The sequence below is a fragment of the Conger conger genome, chromosome 11 (genome assembly GCF_963514075.1).
Source record: "Conger conger chromosome 11, fConCon1.1, whole genome shotgun sequence".
Taxonomy (NCBI): Eukaryota; Metazoa; Chordata; class Actinopteri; order Anguilliformes; family Congridae; genus Conger; species Conger conger.
The window spans coordinates 39,226,232-39,242,482 of NC_083770.1; positions in this window are offsets into that span (position 1 = coordinate 39,226,232).

A 16,251-nucleotide genomic window follows, 5' to 3' on the forward strand; every position below is an offset into this window, starting at 1 on the left:
TGTCTGGAAACAAATTTAATTGTGACGTTCAATAGAACCTCCCGCCACTGTTGAATTCAATACAATCCATTAGAACAGCGCATTAACAGATACCATACCATGGGGCCCATCCACACACTAGAACAGAACCTTAACAGGTACGAGACCATGGGGCCCATCCACACACTAGAACAGAGCGTTAACAGGTACGAGACCATGGGGCCCATCCACACACTAGAACAGAACCTTAACAGGTACGAGACCATGGGGCCCATCCACACACTAGAACAGAGCGTTAACAGGAACCAGACCATGGGGCCCATCCACACACTAGAACAGCGCATTAACAGATACCAGACCATGGGGCCCATCCACACACTAGAACAGAGCCTTAACAGGTACCAGACCATGGGGCCCATCCACACACTAGAACAGAGCATTAACAGATACCAGACCATGGGGCCCATCCACACACTAGAACAGAGCGTTAACAGATACCAGACCATGGGGCCCATCCACACACTAGAACAGAGCGTTAACAGGTACCAGACCATGGGGCCCATCCACACACTAGAACAGAGCTTTAACAGGTACCAGACCATGGGGCCCATCCACACACTAGAACAGAGCCTTAACAGATACCAGACCATTGGGCCCATCCACACACTAGAACAGAGCCTTAACAGGAACCAGACCATGGGGCCCATCCACACACTAGAACAGAGCTTTAACAGATACCAGACCATGGGGCCCATCCACACACAAGAACAGAGCGTTAACAGATACCAGACCATGGGGCCCATCCACACACTAGAACAGAGCTTTAACAGATACCAGACCATGGGGCCCATCCACACACTAGAACAGAGCTTTAACAGATACCAGACCATGGGGCCCATCCACACACTAGAACAGAGCCTTAACAGGAACCAGACCATGGGGCCCATCCACACACTAGAACAGAGCCTTAACAGATAACAGACCACAGAGATGAGCCACGTAGACAATCCTCGGATTCTCAAATCAGTCTCTCCATCTCCCAACAAAACATTTGTATGTAAAGCCCCTGGTGGAACGGAGCAGGTGTGGTGATGGGAGTGTTGCCACGCATACCCTCGGCCGTCCATGGCACATGACTGGACAACACCGGGGTAGTGTTGAGGGGCACAGGTGCGGCCTGTCTGTTTATAGCTGCAGTGTGTTGCGTAACACACGTGTAACACACGTGTGGCCTGGTTCAGGCAGTGGAGTGTGATGTGCCTCAGTGTGTTCCAGAACCACAGACTGAGTTTCTTCACACAGAGGTCAGTGTGTGTGTGTGTGTGTGTGTGGAATAAATGACCAGGTCAAGTAGTCGAGGCAGAAACTCTGGTGGTTTTCAAAACCAGGCATGATATGCCTCTGGACGCTAAATGGTGAGCTTGGTCTCGTCATTATGCTTTGTGTATCTTACACTGCAAAAAATGTCTTATTTTTTCCTCTCAAGTAATAAATATCAGCTTCTTTTAAGTTGCTGTTTGCTGTTTTAAGTTAAGTGCTCTTATTCCGTTCTCATTGGCAATATGTTTGTCTTATTTAGCAAAGAAAAACCATGACATGAGTCTCAATAGAAGTACTAAAGTACTTGTTGAGATTCACTTGTTCTTGGTGTTTTGCGGTGTTGCGTGTGTGATATTTAGGGCAGCTGTGTGGCGGTGTGCTTGTGGGGCAGGCAGTGCAGCTGCAAGGTTGCAGGTTTGATTCCCGAGTGGAGCACTACTATTGTACTCCAGTTTCCTTCCAGCAGGCCAAACACACGCACGTCAGGCTAATTCCAGACTCTAAATTCTCCCAGTTTTGGGTAGCCTGTAGCCTAGTGGCTCAGGTACATGACTGGAACCTGGAAGGTTGGTGGTTCAAGCCCTGGTGTAGCCACAATAAGATCTGCACAGCCGTTGTGCACTTGAGCAAGGCCCTTAACCCTGCATTGCTCTATTGTCCCTCACTTTGGATAAAAACATCAGCTTAATAACTAAAATTTTAAATAATAAATTGTCCCACACTCAGAAATAAAGGTATGAAAGTGCCTAAAAAGGTACAAATGCTTGTTGCTGAGGCAGCACCCTATAGGTACCCGATATAAAATTGCACCCCTAGCCCGTGATATATGATTCATTTGCACCTTTTTGCTTGGAAAACATATGAATTTGTACCCAAAGAGAATATTACTGGGCATCATTGGGTAGCAGTTAAGGTCCATATCTGGGACCCGCAAGGTTGATGGCTTGATCCCCAGTGTGAAACCACAATAAAAAAATAAGTTGTAATAGAATTACTGTATGTACTTTCAGGGTACACTGGGGAAATGTGATCCTTGGAGAGAAAATTGTACCTCCACTGTCACATATTTCTGAGAGTGTAGGTAGGAGTGTAGGTGTTAGATTGATAACCAGTCTGGGGTGTGCTCCTGTCTCTCACCTAACGCATGCTGGATAAGAGGCTTCCCTGACCAGGAATGAGCGGGCTAGATAATGGATGGATGAATGGAAGGAAGGATGGATGGACGGATGGATAGTTGGATGGCATTGCCGTTTTACCTTTGAGAAAAGTGCTTTTCCTGAATTGCTCGAGTAAAATATCCATTTGTGGAAATTGATTTTATGCATGATATGTCAGACCCTCCGTGGCTTGAGCATATGCTAAAAGCCTGAAATGTAAATGTTGTTGCTTTACAAGCCTTTTAGCATGTAAATGCATAGCATTGCGTGTAAGTCATAAAAATGTATGAGGCGTGGTGTAGAAAGCACTGGCCTCATCTGCTAGCGTGGAAAGTGGCAATCTTTTAAATTAAAAATGCCATATTTGATACCTTTTCATGCTGGCATATTTGTAACTTTGACTGAACGTGTTTGAGATTTCTCCTCTATATGCCGTTTTTCGCTGGTGTTGTCAGGTTCGTCAATCGCGCTGAGTATTCAAATGCGATGATGCGCGCGCAGGAACGCGCATGCCAAATGCAAAAGAGCGAGGGCCTAAAATCTAAAAAGCATCTTTAAAATGAGGTTTGATATGTTGCTCAATATTACTGTGTCAGATCATGTTGTTGGTTGTCTCTGGGCAGTCTTCTTTCTCCAGAATAATGCTGGTTTTATCTTCAAAGAAAAATGGTTTGGAATGGAGCTCTGTTATTTGAAATGTGAAAACAAACGTTTGTGGCTACCAGTCACCACAGGTGTCGTCAAATCCATCAGAACTGAAGCCTGCCACTTTGAAACCCTGCATTTTGACCCCATTCCAAAGAAGCAATGCTTCAGAATAGAATTCTCCTGTTCAATGGATCCCGGTAATGGGTTAGCGAGTGAATGAACAAAACCAGTGGGGTGTTTCAGGAAACAGGATTACAGGGTTAGCTGGATAACTGTGCTGAGTCCATGTTCCAGATTTGGGAAGGTTCCGGGTTTTACTCAGTGCAGTTATACAGCTAACTCAACAATCCTGCTTCGTGAAATAGTTCCCAGGTCTTGATTGATTGATTGAATTAATGAATGAATGAATTGAATGGAAGCAGGTCTTGGATCGGTAGTGAGTCGAATGGAATGGGGTCACTGTGTATCAAAGGCCATCAGATCATAATGAGCCATGTCCTGCAACCAGTGTAAGCCTAATGGTGTCAGGTCTCAGATAAAGATGGAAGTGAATTAAATGGGACTGGGTCTCCAATGAATCAAACACACAGAGATGTAGAGGGACTTGAAATGGGACTTCATCTCAGGTGAATAGAATAGAAGTAGATCTAGAGTGGATCCCACTGAATGACTCAGACAGAACCAGACCAGGTTTAGAGTGACCCAGACAGAACCAGACCAGGTTTAGAGTGACACAGACAGAACCAAACCAGGTTTAGAGTGACCCAGACAGAAACACACCAGGTTTAAAGTGACCCAGACAGAACCAGACCAGGTTTAGAGTGACACAGACAGAACCAAACCAGGTTTAGAGTGACAGACACAACCAGACCAGGTTTAGAGTGACCCAGACAGAACCAGACCAGGTTTAGAGTGACTCAAACAGAACCAGACCAGGCTTAGTGTGACTCAAACAGAACCAGACCAGGTTTAGAGTGACAGACACAACCAGACCAGGTTTAGAGTGATTCAGACACAACCAGACCAGGTTTAGAGTGACTCAAACAGAACCAGACCAGGTTTAGAGTGACTCAGACAGAACCAGACCAGGTTTAGAGTGACCCAGACAGAACCAGACCAGGTTTAGAGTGACCCAGACAGAAACACACCAGGTTTAGAGTGACACAGACAGAACCAAACCAGGTTTAGAGTGACAGACACAACCAGACCAGGTTTAGAGTGACTCAAACAGAACCAGACCAGGTTTAGTGTGACTCAAGCAGAACCAGACCAGGTTTAGAGTGACCCAGACAGAACCAGACCAGGTTTAGAGTGACTCAGACAGAACCAGACCTGGTTTAGAGTGACAGACACAACCAGACCAGGTTTAGAGTGACTCAGACAGAACCAGACCAGGTTTAGAGTGACTCAAACAGAACCAGACCAGGTTTAGTGTGACTCAAACAGAACCAGACCAGGTTTAGAGTGACAGACACAACCAGACCAGGTTTAGAGTGACTCAGACACAACCAGACCAGGTTTAGAGTGACTCAAACAGAACCAGACCAGGTTTAGAGTGACTCAGACAGAACCAGACCAGGTTTAGAGTGACCCAGACAGAAACACACCAGGTTTAGAGTGACACAGACAGAACCAGACCAGGTTTAGGGTGACTCAAACAGAACCAGACCAGGTTTAGTGTGACTCAAACAGAACCAGACCAGGTTTAGAGTGACCCAGACACGACCAGACCAGGTTTAGAGTGAATACGGACCATCAGCACTAATAGAAAGTGTGAAACACTAAAGTCAAGCTGTGGAAATGGTCAGCAGTGTGACATTTGGCGGTATTCGTTCGGTATTCGACGGGGTCCCACACTTTCGGCATGCCACCGGGTGTGGGTATGAGCGTGTGGGGGGTGGGTGTGTTTGAGCCCATTTCCACAGTCTGTCTGGAACAGAGGGGTCCATTGAACGGCGAGCTCCCTGCTCCCCGAGCCCCGACTCCATCCCCATGGAAAATGGGAAAGTCCGCCGACCACAGGAAGTCATTTCAATTCACTTTGGGATGCGTCTGACCCCTGGGCCCGGTCCTCATGTGAGCCCGGCGGGCGGGGGGGGGGGGGAGGTGAGTGGGCACAGCAGATGTTGTCAGGGAGGGGGGGGCACGGGGGAGGAGGGGGGTAGAGAGAGAGAGAGGGGGATAAAGAGGGAGAGAGAGAGAAGACAGCTGCACATTGTCTCTCTTCGCCAGCCATTGTTTCAGAGAGGAGTGATGTGGACAGATGGGCCCTCCCATCTGAGAAAGAGAGAGAGAAGGATAGAGAGAGAGGGATAGAGAGAGGGAGAGAGAGAGAAGGATAGAGAGAGAGAGGGAGAGAGGGAGAGGGATAGAGAGAGGGAATGAGAGAGATGGAGAGAGGGATAGAGAGAGAGGGATAGAGAGATGAGAGAGGGAGAGAGGGATAGAGAGAGGGAGAGGGAGACAGGGATAGAGAGAGGGAGAGAGAGAGGGATAGAGAGAGGGAGAGAGGGATAGAGAGAGGGAGAGAGGGGTAGAGAGAGGGATAGAGAGAGATGGAGAGAGGGATAGAGAGATGGAGAGAGGGAGAGAGGGATAGAGAGAGAGGGAGAGAGATAGGGATAGAGAGAGGGAGAGAGAGATGGATAGAGAGAGGGAGAGAGGGATAGAGAGAGGGAGAGCGGGATAGAGAGAGGGATAGAGAGAGGGAGAGAGAGAGGGAGAGAGAGATAGAGATAGAGAGAGGGATAGAGAGAGGGATAGAGAGATAGAGAGAGGGAGGGAGCGCAGTTGAGGCAGAGGTGGGATGGGGGGGGGGGGGCGGAAACCCAACACCACACCAGCAGGCAGCGAGCGGAAACAGCTCAGCGCAGCTCCAAGCCCTGCACGGCTCTCCTGTGTGTGGAGTCCCGTGTTTCTGCCACTCTCACAAATACAGGTACAAAAAGAGCCAAACAAGGTGTGACTGCTGCTGGGCAGTACCCCATAGGTACATGAAGTTGTACCCCTAGCCAGCGATATGTAATTTATTTGTACATTTTTTGCTTGGAATACATACTCTTTTGTACCCAAAGAGAATATTACTGCACTTTCAGGGTACATTTTAGAAATTGATCTTTGACGAATGAAAATATACCTCTACTGTCAGTTTAATTCTGAGGGTTTGCGTACATGGTTCTGTTTGCCCCATATACAGTAAACTGCAAAACCAAAAAAACAAGTCAGTCTCAGCAAGTATTTTAGTTTTATATTTAGAGTAATAATCTTATTTCTATATATTTTCTTCTGAATAAAACAAAAATATTGCCAATGAGTTGAGTTTGACTCAATTCAAGATTTGTCAGTGGGGCAGGAACATGTTGCTTGGTTTGATGCATTTGACAAGCAAACAGTAACTTTTAAAGCAAGCTATGTTTTCTTACTTGAGATTTTTAAAAAAGAATGTTTGTCTCATTACAAGACTACAATACAAGCCAGTGTTTTTCACAGCCTATTTGCATGTACATGGAGTCTGTGCTTGTCTTTTCAAATATTCACTGCCAGAACAAATTGGCAGTGTTTCAAAAACATGCATTTGAAATATGTCCATGCATTTCAGAGGTCACCCTCCTCTTCTTGTATCATTTATCATCTGTCTCTGCCACCTGCAGACAACTCCACCTTTTTGATTGGAGTGCAGATTCAGTGGGAGGTATTTTGTATTTCATAGTGAGACACATTCTAGCTGATTTTTCTCCCAACCCTGACAGCAAGTTTTGAAGTTGTGTTCGTAATTCTTTTTTCTTCCAATTCTCTTCCTCCCCTTTGTTTCTTGATCATTTTTTATGATGTCATAATTCTTTTTTTTCCCAGAATTTTATTCCTACCCTTTATTTCTTGACGATTTTGTTTATGATGACATAATTCTTTTTTTTTTCCAAGAATTTTCTTCCTTCCATTTGTTTCTTGACGATTTTGTTTATGATGTCATAGTTTATTTTTCTCAGAATGTTCTTCTGGAAGGCGAAAGAATCCTGTAGCACCTGCAGGGACTGAATTCGCCTGTGAGCGAGTGACTGCTTTTCCCCCCGCTGAGACCCAGGCAGTACCGCAGGAAGCAGAGATGGCGGTGATTACAGAAGAGATGTATCACTCAATACCGACAGCTGGCCACCATGGGTGCCCCGGTGCGCCCATGAAAGGAGATTATTGCCCATTTTTCCCAAGGCCTGCACATGCACAGCCGCCCACAGGACGTCCGCTGAAACACTTGCAAAGCGCACGTGGTTTATTCAAGGAATGGATGACATCATTAACCCTGGTTTGTGAGGCGGCGGGACTGAAAGGCCTTCCCGCCCACACGCGGTGACCTGCTAACCGTCATCTAATGGCAGCCGGCCACTGACGAGGCAACGCTCTGAATGGCGGGTAATGGCGGTTAATGGCTGACTCACCGCTCTCTGTGTGTGCTGGTGAGATCTGCTCTAAGTGTCCGGAAACGAGCGGGAGAGCGGGAGCGATAGCCTCCGGCTGGCCTGCCCCCCCCCCCCCCCCCACTCCCCTCCCCTCCCCCACATCATAAATCTCGTCACCCCCCCCCCCCCGCATAATAGGCCATTATACCCCCCCCTCCCCACAGAGTTATAGGTTCACTCAACCAACAGCACAATTTCCTTAATACTGCATAGCCAGCTTCCCCCCACGCACACGCACAAGGCTCACACACACACACACACACACACATGCCCACATACTCTTGTGCACATGCATACTCACACATGTAAACACATACTCTCACACACACATGCAAGCCCACACCCACTCTCTCTCACACACATACACTCTCAGACACACATACAGAAACACACTCTCTTGCACACACACTCTCTCTCACACACCTCACACATACGCACACACACACTCTCTCTCACACACATACAGACACACATTCTCTTTCTCACACACACATGCACACACACACTCTCTCATGCACACACACACCTCACACACATAGACATATACACACACTCTCTCATACACACATACACACACTCTCTCTCACACACACATACACACTTTCTCACACACCCATGCACACACATACACTCTCACACACACACTGTGCCAATACGTTTCTCTTCCTCTCTAGTTCCCTATCTCTCTCCCTCATTTTTGGGGGAAAGGAGAGTCAGATCGTTTAACATATTATTCCCTCCCCCTGGGCTCTGCCCGATACCCCTGCAATCCGATACAGAGGAACGGCTGATTCCGGGAGCATGCATTAGGGCCGGAATCCGCCGACGTTCCGGCGCTCCGACATTCCGGTTTTCCGATGCTCCAGACCTTTCTGCCGGAAACACACTGCCCGGCACGTCACAGACCGCTCCTTAGTCAGCAGCACTTTGTGTGACCTGACAATCCACAAGAGCCATCTGTCTTTCCTTTTTTCTAATAAAAGAATATTGACGTTAAGCAAACAATGCTCCCCTTTTTTCTGGGAAAGTCTGACGTCGATAGCCGAGGAGGGGCAGAATTTCAAGTACTTGCTGCGTATCTGAAACATTTATTTGCATTTATGTCCGCACAGTCCATATGTCATTTGGATTGCCCACGATTTTGTTGGATTTGAATTTGTAATTTTGTGTGGTGTTGAAACATTACATTATTACATGATATGGCATTTAGCAGACGCTCTTATCCAGAGCGACGTACAACAAAGTGCAAATCAAACACAAGAACAAGTGCAAAGAGGACCTGAGAGGACAGTACTGTTCCGAGTCCTAGTGTAAACATACAGAAAATCAGAACCCTTGAAGAGTACAATCAACTTTCGGCACAAAGTGGCAGAACGGAGGGGTCTTGTTGGTGTATAGGTCTTGATAAGGGATTGAATATATACAGAGGCTGATCCTTTACATGCCTGGTATGCGAGCACCAAAGTTTTAAATTTGATGCGAGCCATAACAGGCAGCCATGATACATGACCATGTATACTCTGTGAGCACTTTATTAGGTATTTATTAGATGCATTTTTTAGACTTCAACTGCTGTAGCCTATCCACTTCAAGGTTTGGCGCATTGTGTGTTCAGAGATGCTCTTCTGCATACCACTGTTGTAATGTGTGATTATTTGCATTACTGTCACCTTCCTGTCAGCTTCAACCAGTTTGGCCCTTCTCCTCTGACCTCTCTCATTAACAGTGTGTTTTTACCCACAGAACTGCTGCTCACTGGATGTTTTTTGTTTTTTTGCACCATTCTCTGTGAACTCTACAGACTGCTGTTTGTGAAAATCCCAAGAGATCAGCAGTATCTGGGACATTCAAACCACCCCGTCTGGCACAAACAATCATTCTACGGTCAGTTGGATCACATTCTGACATTTGGTCTGAACAACAGCTGAACCTCTTGACCCACGTCTGCATGCTCTCATGCATTTAGTTGCCGCCATATGATTGGCTGATTAAATATATCCAATCTGGGTCCTGATATTAAAAAGCTAAAGAACCAGTGTTCTAACGTTGATCTAAAGCACTGTGATGCTGAGAAGCTGACCCCTGAGGTTCAGGCTGAAAAGCTCCTCTCTTGTTTTAGAGGTGAATTGTGCCTTTCCCTTCAGTGAGTTTCCTGTGCGCTGAGGGCCGGGGTAACCGATCCGGGGGAGGGCAGGGGAGGCTCTCTCACAGCTGAGGTGGGAGGTTCAGGAGGGGATTCTGGGATTTGAATCTTAAATCTTACATGCTCACGAAAACAAATCAGAAATAAGAAATACACACGCGTTAGCAGAGAGAATCCTTCCAATGCCAAACAGCTGGTGGTACTAAAGCGGAGCTTTACTGTCCAGGCAGAGACCCGCACACACACATGTACACATACCCACACTCACACACGTACACACATACACACACACACATGTACACATACCCACATTCTCACACACACGCACGCATGTGCAGACATGCATTCACACACACACACACACACACACACAGGCCCCGCGATCACATCACCGCTCACACACACACACACACACACACACACATACACACACACACACACAGGCCCTGCGATCACATCACCGCTCACACACACACACACACACACACACACACACACACAGGCCCTGCGATCACATCACCGCTCACACACACACACACACACACACACACACACAGGCCCCGCGATCACATCACCGCTCACACACACACACACACACACACACACCTGCAGGCCCCACGATCACATGCTCAAATGCTGACGCAGCAGTGCCCCTCCCTAATAGTATGCGGTTCTACACCAGCACTGTTGTGGGGGGGTTAACCAGCCTTCACATCCGCCCCCACCCCTCCCCCCAAAACCCCTCATCTGCCCCCTTTACCCCCTCAGCTATAGTCCGAGTCCCTCTGTATCATCTCCAATGAAAAACATTTAAATTATCCTCCTCTCCCCTTTCATTTCACTCTTTTATATTCTCCCATTTCCTCAAGGTAATCCAATACACTGAAATAATACGAAAAGAATAATATTTTTTACATTTTTTTTCATTTAACCTTTATTTTTACAGGCAGGTGAATTAAGATCAGAATCTTATTTGCAATGACAGCCTGGCTACAGACAGCGGCAATGATAAAATAATCAAATAGAGTTTATATGTTATCATGATCCACAACACAATATAATATGGGCAAATTTACAAGTTAGTGTCACTTTCGGATACCAGAATAATATTTTACAAATTACATTGCTGTGAAATATATTTAGCCTTGTATTTTCCATATGGAACTTCATATATTTACAATATCAGGCAGTGTATTTTTATTACACCGTGAAGCACTTTCCGGTTCTTATTTCTTTGTATGAGAGCTCTGTAAATAAAGTTTATTATTACTGGGATTATGAATATATGAAATTATTACTGGGCTGCCTGCATCTAGTCCCAGTGTGCAGGAGTAGGACAGCCGGGAAGCTTCCTGTGAACACAAACGATAAACGCAAATATACTGGGACCAGTCGCGCACTCCGACCATTCGCCCAGACGGCGTCCCAGATTTTAACCCAAAACATAACATTGCCCCCCACCCCCCTGCCCTACCTCCGGTCAGCAGACAGAATCCCCCTCCCCCACCTCCCTGCCCCTGACACTGAACAAACAACAGCCTATTCTCTTATTCCGTGTTTTTATTTTCTGTGTGGCTCTCGCTCCCTGTGATGTCCTGCCAAATCATCCTGCTTGTCCTCCATTTTGTGACTGCTTGAACCGGTAACCCTAACGTACGCTGGCCTTTTCTGTGTGTCGAACAGGGCCTCCCCGTCCGCACAAAGATACAGTGTGCTGTGTGTCTGCCGAGGTCGGGACATGGAGGGTGTGTGTGTGGGGGTGTGTGTGGGTTGATGGGGAACCTGGCTTTTACACAAAGGGAGGGACAGGTCAATCTGTTTTCTTTCCATTCTCAGCAGAAAAGGGTTTATTGATAGTTTTACGGTTTGTTTTTTTACCGAAGGGAAGGTTTAAAAGGCAGCCCTTTTCTCTGTCCGATGGTGAGCTGCAAAAGTTGGGGGGTCGTATACTTGGGTACAGAAATAATCCCGGCTTTATTAGGGCTGCGGTGTAGGGGGCTGAGGGGGGTTTAAGTAGTAATAAAGCAGAATTCATGGCCTGCACAAAAGAGCGCTGTACTGTAATTTACTGTACCGGCTGTCTCACTAACTCAGAGACGCACGGGGGTTTAGAAATACTGTCCTCGCTGCTATGGACACAAAGCCGGGTGTGTTTGTGAGGATGTGGTGTGTGTGTGTGTGTGTGTGTGTGTATGTGTTTGATAGAATTAAAAGATGTGTGTTTTGTGTATTTACAAATGCTTATGTGGGAAGGCATGTTTGTGAGCGTATGTTTACAGGCCTACATGTATGAGTGTGTGTGTGTGTGTGTGTGTGTGTGTGTGTGAGCCTGTGTTTGAGAGAGGATTAAAAGATGTGTGTATTTACAAATGCTTATGTGGGAAGGCATGTATGTGATCGCATGTGTATGCGTGTACATGTATGAGTGTGTGACTGCATGCTTGCATGCACACACAGTAACCTGTAAACGGACCCCAACTTAACCAAAGCTGTAAAGTAATGGATCTAGCAGTTGACATTTTCAGCCAGGACATCAAAAATACTGAAACTCCTGAGGTCTGTTTCCATCAATACTCAACAAGTCTATGGGCACTTAATATGTAAAGATATGCTCTGAAATGTGTGCATTCGGGAGACAAAAAGGCTAAATGCGATCAAACACAACCCTGGGCTTTCTGGGAAATGCCTGCCCAGCACGGATGCCCAAAATGAGATTGAGCACATTTAACAACATGGTCACCTTGACAATATTAGATTGTGGAAGGTGACAATCATGGCTCCCAAGCTGAATGACAACAAGCTGTCTCTCGTGGAAGACTCCCAACACGAACCCAGGGCTAGTCTGTCCTATACGCAAAATATGCCCTCTGCATAGGGCCCTGTTTCTCACAAAATGGCCGCTTCTTAGTCATAAGCACCGTTCTTATAACTGTGATCGCAAACTGTGATCAAAAACCCCAACCAGCCCCCCCCATTCTGTGATCACAATCTCCCGCACCCCCTCCTGACACAAAGGTGGGGGGAAATCTTGCTTTGGTACCCCCTCTAAGGGGATCCATCTGATCCCACGTGTGCACAATTTAAACTGCTTTTAAGATGCAGTCGTATGTTGTCTAATCGTTGTTTACCGTCTGTCCTGTCATGTGTCATGCACGCACTGATAGTTTAATGCAAATGAAGTTCCTAACGGAAAAGTGAAGTTATCTTCTATTCTATTCGAAATCTCGGGGGCGCCCAGACACAAACCCCCTAGCCTTTATAGAAAGCGCCGGTAGAAAGCCTCTATCAGTGCTGATACATACTGATACACATAACTCTCCCGTGGGAGAGGGAATAATGCCGACTGTGGCTCTCTGGCTTGCTCATAAGCGCCCAGCGCGAATGTAAGTATGTGAAATATGTTTTCCGACGGCTGGGCGATTCGCCCTCGCAGATGCCAGAGGGACGTCTGCGCATTCCGCCTCCTTTGCGGTCTCCAGCTCGGGGGGGCAGTGCCCCCTGGCACACAACAACCCACCGTGCGCAGAGAGAAAGCCGCCACTGTGTGCCTCCCTCGCCATGCCGGGGGACCACGGGTCAAAGGGGGTCAGGACCGCGGAAAACAGGCGGGGAGCTGAGGCGTGGAGCGAGGGAGCAGCGTTTTTAAATTCCATCATATTTTATTTTTTTTATTTGTTTTTAATTCCTTGCCAAGGTTTTAGAAGGGTTGTTTTGTTTTAATTTTCCATCTGAGCAGATGGATGGATAAAATTAGCTGTCGGATACAGACAGCTGTAATACTCTTAGTGAATGATGTGCACGCTGCGAAGCTCACAAGTCGCATTTAAATGAAGTTTACTCTGGTAACGGCGCCAACATAATCCCATTTGCTCATTATTGAGTCGGTTGACGAGTTGGGGAAAGCGCGCCGGCCGAATTTATTTACGGATCAATGGACATAATATGATGTTGATATTGCATGATACGTGTAAATAGCCTACCCTGGAATTAGTGATGTCCAGTAGTTCTGACCTCCCGTTGGCCTTCCGGAAATGTCAAAATTCCTTGTACATGAACTCATTCATTCCTCTGGACGTCCTTATACAGCTATGGACCAAAAGTGACCCTCTAGATACACCCTGCCAATAAAATATCAAAATGAACTGCCGTTAATAATTCTAATAATGATAATTCCAATAAGCTGATTGCAAGCGACCTTGCCAAAGCAAATGTTTGAGAAAGGGTACTATCCTTTCTTGGCAGGTTGTACGTTGCAAGCTTTTATCGAGAGCGGACTGACGCCAGAGATTTGGTAGGCCTAGAGCCTCCCCGAAGTTTTGATTTGAAAAGGTCGAAAAAACATGAGTCCATTATGGTTGTAGGGCATACTTTGTACCTTTTGTAACCCTCATTCTGAAATCCTTGTCAACTTTTTATGGTTTCCCACGATTGCCAAACTGCAGGAAATGTCGAGCGAACTTAAACTGCGCTATAAAGGTTGAAAACGACGGTTTCCTATGGTCAGGAATGCGGCTGTTGAAGTGTTATTAAACTTTTTTTTACGGGGAAGGCAGTAAGGAGAGGACAAGGGAGGGGGTGATGTTCGACAGGCCGGGGCTCATTACGGGAATACAGCAGGCAGGCGGGGACTGTCTGCGCCTCGGAGGGACCGAGTGTTGGTGACGGTCCCCTGGGGTCCGGAGCTTTGCTTCCATCAGCGAATTTCAGCTAACGTCGCAAACGAGCAAAGCCGGGGGACCCCACTACACTAATTTTTTAAAGTTTCGTGTAGAATCTAACAACGGGGAGGAAACTTTTCTATTTGCATACAGTAGTCAGGCGAAATTAGCATACCGTTTCGCCAAAGGAGGCTGAACACAATTTGCAATGCCTGAACAACTTTCTAAAACCGTTTTGCTCAGGAAAGCAAACTGACTGAAAGCTTCTCTCTCCCCCACCCCCCCTTTCTAAATGTAAGCTTGTCAGGTTTAACAGATTCCGTGTTTCGCATTTTATTTTAATTTTCGGGATACATTTCCATTGAAATGCGTCATTATTAAAACAGCGCAGACGTGAAATTGTTTCTAATTCACTGCGAGGCCGAGCATCCATCACAGGATTATGTGAGCCTATACCAAAGCTTCTTCTCCTCGTTCTCAAAAAAATAATTAAAAAATTTCTTTCTTTTCATCAGTCAAGGCCGCGCGCGTAAAGCACTGGATTCGGAGGATAATTTTAGGTGCTGAACGTCCTCCCCGGCTCTTAAATATGTGTGTCAGGTCCTATCATCTTTTATGAACACAGTGCTCAAATGAAATCACATGGTGCAGTGCACTGTAATCTTCACTCTCCCGGAGAACGAGGGCTAGCTCTCGTCTCATCAGCCTCAGAAACCTATCTCACCCCCCCCCCCCCCCCTGTTAATATGCTGTGCCAGCCATCGAAATGAAAAATTAGCGCAGTAATATCGTGATGGGTCTGATATTCTACTGATTCCGGTGCAACTTGCTTCGCTTCTGAGTGTTTACACGTGTATGTTATATACGGTAATGGATTATGACAGGCCATCATTAGCGGAGACTGGTCCCTGTCAAAGCGCCATTGTTGCGCAAAGGCTTATTAAAACAGGCATGAAAACTTTGGTGAACAGCAGAAGCAACCGAGAAATGTAATTACAATGGAGCCGTGTCTTGTCGCGCTGTAGCTCTGATTAATCCTTTCCATTTCACTGGCTGATTAATGGATATCCTATATTCTGTGATGTTAAGGTAATAATTCAGCGTTGAAAAGCCAAACTTAGTCGTTCCAGTTCTGTTGAATCAAAAGCTACTTTATCGCGTGGTGTTTGATCCAGTAACAAATGTGGCTTAATAAATCAAAACAAACAAATGTACTCATTTGATTATTCAAATTCCTGTCATTTTTTAAGCTCCTGTGAATTTTATTCACCATTGCCAACTGAAAAATAAATTTTGCAGGGTACAGCGAAAAATAAAGAGAAAGTGGGAACATGAATTATACTGATGTCATATTGACGAAATAAACTCTGAACACTGATATTAAACTTCAGTAATTAAGTGTTCATTAGGGACTCGTTAGCTAAACTTCACAGTCTGTTTTTTAACTGGACTGATCCAGGTAACGCAGCTTTGCCAGCTCATGAGATTTGAACCCGTGACCCCACAGTAATTAGTCTATACAAAACTGCTCTGCGTCGGCCAGTGTTTTTAATTTGTACAACTCTGTATTTTTGCGGCTGCCAAACAAAATTGCCTCTGTGACAGTTTTGTTAATGACGGCCGTGATCGCTGAGTGGCCCAGCGCCACCGGAGATCCACGGGAACGAGAACCTTGCGATGCAAGCGATTCTGAGTCGGGTCAGGAGGCAAGCCTGCGGGAAAACACGGAGTGACGCGGGCAGACCCTGTGGCACGGTGGCAGCCCAGGTGCCAGGGGAAACAATCCAATAACTTTAATGGAATGTGACTCCTTTTTCAAAACGGGGAGAAAATGGCCGCACTTGGCAGGAGTCTAGTCACAATGTGCCTTTGGATCTTGCCGTCAGCGCTTT